A 5117-nucleotide genomic window follows, 5' to 3' on the forward strand; every position below is an offset into this window, starting at 1 on the left:
ATATATACTGTATTATGTTTAATTGCAATGGTATATTATGATTAAAATGTGTTTAGTACAGTATATTAATGAATACACATGCCTAGCTACTGAACTAGGCCAATACAGGCAATCATTCCTACAAAATCACAAGTGGCAGATTCTAGGACTTAATGCACAGTTTAATCTAAAAAACAGTCGACCACCTTTTACAACAGCTACCGGTACTATTATAAAAATGCATTGTTATCTTTAAACCGATGAGTTAATTGCGTAAGAGTTTCCTGCATCTGTTTGGTTTACATTTAATTAAGCGACGTAACACGACAGCCTTTACAAACACTGCAGTGCTTTCGTTGTAACGTGGTTTTGTTTTATCAATAGATATTTCTTTATTGGTTTGTGACACCCCTTTTGTATATCATCAGAAACACTTTACAAATATAGGCCTGCAGTCCACTTCTTCATAATTGATACTAGATTTTTCTTGTGATTTGTAATTTCGTGTTGAACAAACTAAAATTAAACAATGTCAATTTGAAATGATAAATATAGTTGAATTGAGTCTAAAAGTTTAATACTTTTGATTTCTGTTATATATTTTTTGTTCAAAGAATATATGAACTGCCTAAGTAAAATGATTCCTATTAGAGTGTAATAATAATAATGTATTTATATTGCAATATGAATTATAGCTGTAAATAGCGTTTTTTTTGTGTTAATTTTTGAAAAAATATTTGTATAAGAGAAGTCATTCTAATATCTTCAGAACAATAAAAACCTGTTCTGTTCGGCTGGCTCAACAACAGTACTGTGCTGCTCTAACTCCATGTACATTGTCAGTCCAAATACTCATTAAAAGTTACATTCATTTCTGATTAGAGTATGCACTTGCAAACAATTATTATAAGTATTTTTGCTATTTTATTAATGAACAAGTATAATCCTGAAGAGCTTAAAATATGTACTGTAAATAACGGTTTTTGTTGCGTTCCGTCCAATATCAAACTTGAGACAAAGCAGCATCGCACATAGTACAGTCGAACTAATGTCACAAAAACCTGGTTTCCATAGAATCGCTACACAGTCTGAGCTACAGCGTTTTCAATGCAATTCTTGCACTGCGTAGCTGTCCCCGACGCAATCGCGGGAATGTTCCCTGAAGCAGCACGGTTTCCATAGAATCGCCGACAGTTGTCGGGAAGGTTGTACCTGGTTCAACTTTGCCTATTGCTTTGAAGACAGTAGGAATCGGGGTGCCTTCCCGATTATAGTACGTCAGGGAAGCTGGCAATGCACCCTGATTTCAACGCGATCGGCAAAGTTGAACCAGGTTCAACCTTCCCGACAACTGTCGGTGACTGTTGCCGATAGGGTGAGCGATTGTATGGAAATCGAGCTTGACTCATCTAGTGAAAGGAGTCGGCGATATTTATGGAAACCCAGGCTTCATGCGCCGCGGCGTGCGCGTTATGCAAAGCATCTTATAGCTTGGATTTGCTACCATAATTAATATACTTTTATCTGCCGCACGTTTACGCCATCGATCCTAAATAACTGTGTTTTTTACACATTACGTTAACCAATCGGATTACGAAGTGTATTACTCGTCCTATATTTATTCTAAACCTTTTTAATTTTCTTTTCTGTACGTTATGAGGTAGCTATGCAACGCGAATGTTGGTTAAACATTGTCTTTGTTTAAGCCAAGGAAATTGTTTGCTATAAGCGGATCTCATCACCTTCAACTTCTCACATAGAGGATCATAGTATGATTACGATGGTACAAAGTGTGCCGCACATATAAGCAAGTAGGTTAACTTAGTGATAAACCAAAAACACTAACAAATCAGGTAACCACAATTACTTTTATTCATTCTTTATACTGAATTACACTCTCAGTGCATAAAACATATACAGTATTCCCCAAATTGGCTCACTTAAACATAACAAATGGTAAAGAGAGCTTAAATAATAAACAATAAAGTCAAAGTCAACGAATAAAAAATAATTTCATTCAAGATAATACATAAGTTAAGATTAAATATTATAAGATACAAGACAGAAATTATAAATTGATTTTTTTTTTAATGCTGAGCGAGTTGTTTATTTTGGAAAATATTTGCACAAGAGAAGCCATTCCAATATCTTCCGAGCAATAAAAACTTGTACGGTTTTTTTTACCGCGTGTTAAGTTTACCGCGTGGCTTAACTAAAGTACTGTACTGTACTGTAACTTAGTATATACTGTCAGTGCAAACACTCATTAAAGGTTACATTCATTTTTGATAAGTTTGCTCTTTCAAACTATTATGGTCATTAGAATTGTTTTTGCCATTTTGTTAGTGTTCTTGCACAATCCTAAAGAGATTAGAATATTATTTAAATGGTTAAAGTTATAATCCAGCCATTATGTGGTTACTAACGAACAACAATGTAGTCATGACGACGACGACGATTATGATGATGATGATGATGATGATGATGATGATGAATTTAACATGATGATAATGACATTATCAATGGTGGTGTTGGTGGTGGTCGTGGTTGTGTTGATACGATGATGATTATGCTAATAGATTATTTCATAAATAAACTAATTCCTCCATGATTTGAACATGTAAATACATTATTGCCTTACGTCATGTATAAAATTGGCAAAGATACAAACACATTATAAACCATGCATATCTCCTGATAAAATAATTAAATACAGTAACATTTTTGAAGAAAAAAAAACGTGTTGTTCACATCGACATTGCAGACCAATAAAACATGAACACAGAGCATTCAATCATTCAATTAATCAAGCAAGCGTTGATTATTCATGCAGAAAGCGTTTTAACAAAATAATGGGCGCATCGGGAGGTAGCAATAAAAACTTAAGTGGCGGGACCTGAATTAAAGCGGAAGCAGACGGTGTAGACAAAACATTCTTTTACTAATTTAGACGCATCCTTAGGCATATTTCTTATTTTTGTTTTGTTTGGTGATGTTGATTATGATATTGTCGATGATGGGGAAGTTGACGACAACGACTAAGATGACGATGATGTGAGTGATAATGATAATGATTACTCTTTAAGCTACCCCGTAATTTTTACTCACTTATTAGTCTTTCACAGATCACGGGTTTCAGTGCGGCGTTCCATTTTCTCATACATTTCTCCACTTCTTTTTAATTTTAGACAGAGGTCCCGTGTTAGGTCTCGTGGTTTTTCCTTGTTTCTTCACTAGTACCAAATAAACAAGAACACGCCTCTTCTTACAAATCTGTAAAATCTTCGGAAAGAATTCATGGAAAGTTATAGGCCTAGTTATAGCGCCCCTGCAATACAGAAAGGCCAAAACTGCCTTATTAGTAGGGCCCCGAGGAAACCTTATCCAGGGGTCTGCAGACCTCTTTGTAACTCTACTGGGACAGTCCAGCTAACACGCTACTTGTATATGTTGGTCGTCACGTCCGTACTAATTATGAAGTAATGATTTTATTCACACTACAGTATTAGTTACTTTTTTCATGTGAATAAATACTAAGCTAAATAACTGTTCACATTACAATCTTTGATTCTTCAGTAGATAGCCTAGCTAGAGGCGTACGATTAGTGAAACAAGCATTGTGCACGAGACCACGTTCACCACGCCTACAGGCGTAGGCCTACGTGTGATCTACACGTACATACAGAACTCACGCGTACACGTTATACTAGCCGTCTAATATCGTCATATTATACTTTATCGACCTCAGAAGGATTGGCGTAAATGCTTAACATTTTCAATGTGTGACCGTATCTCTCGTATATATCATGCAAACGCACGTGTAAAGACAACACGTTGCGTGTTGACATGTGCCGATCATCGACAAATCGTATGTGGTTTTAACGTTACTATTTTTAGAATGCTAATCCCTAAAGTCAGGTTTATGTGGCCGTGAACGTCAGTATTATTGGCTCCCAAGGTCAACTGTTACTCTCGCACAAAACCCAACTTCGCAAACATGAAATATTATACTTACGAGTATAATTTTATATTTTTTTCGATTCGTAGGAATGAGAGAAGGGGGATATCCAAGGGCGACAGAGTGGAGTCCCCTGAAAGGGTTAGGAGTTGTGCGAGACCTCGGTGAAACACGACGAAGATGTCTGCGTGACATTGATCAAGTAACATTGTCATTTCTTCTGTCATTGAGGGTCCTTGATGAGGTCACACGTGACTAAGGGGTTTCCAGGACTAATTAGTGGATGTATTTTTAGTTTACTAGATATAATTTGTAATATAACAGGGTTCTTAGTATCATTATGTACCCCAATACTGCATAGTTTAAGGGCTGTACTTCTGCTCTCGACATACAGGCATGACAAGTGGTGTTCCGTAGAAAAATTATTGTTGACTCCAAAGCTCTAAATAAGTTCATTAACTTCTTTTTTTTCTCTCCAAACGTGTCGAAGTGTCGTAATTACTACTGGTATTCCGGTATCGTAATAATTTGTTTTGATTAAAACTAATCGGTTTCCTTTTGCCATATTGCATTTTTAAAATCGTCTGCTTTTTAAAACACCAGAATTCAGAGGTTATAATCGACTACTATGATCAAATATTTATTTACATCAAACAAGAACTACAATTAGGACCCGCTTCTACTGTGAAATTGCCATCACGGTATCAAAAGCTTTCTTTATAGATGGTGAAGTGCTGTTGTTCTGCGTTCCTTGACCAGTTTTGCTGATGAAGTAACCTGTGTATTTTTAATTATCTTAAAAAGTTGCAGCAATATCGGGGCCTGTGAGGTTCATGCGAAAGTGCGCACTGAAAAGTGCGTAAAGAAAATGTGTCGGAAATGATAAGTAGACAACTGGAAGTGGAAGTGTTTTTAATCCGGAATATGACCACCGCTTTAATTAAAGAAAAAACAAAGTTGAAGTTGATCCAGCATCAGCCTTGGCGGAAGAGGTGGGTTCAATTGATGGACAAAATTAATACGCCGCACACACCTTGTTGTTAGCTGGTATCAACGCACGATTACATCAAATGACGGTATGCTTGATGTAAAACAGATAATAATAATAACTAATATCCTCCTTCCTGATATAGAACACTAAATTAATCAGAATGAATGAGTTTGATTTACTCGGAGTACG

The sequence above is a fragment of the Anneissia japonica genome, unplaced genomic scaffold (assembly GCF_011630105.1).
Source record: "Anneissia japonica isolate Jap-2015-1 unplaced genomic scaffold, ASM1163010v1 scaffold1239_len605302_cov174, whole genome shotgun sequence".
NCBI classification, from domain to species: domain Eukaryota; kingdom Metazoa; phylum Echinodermata; class Crinoidea; order Comatulida; family Comatulidae; genus Anneissia; species Anneissia japonica.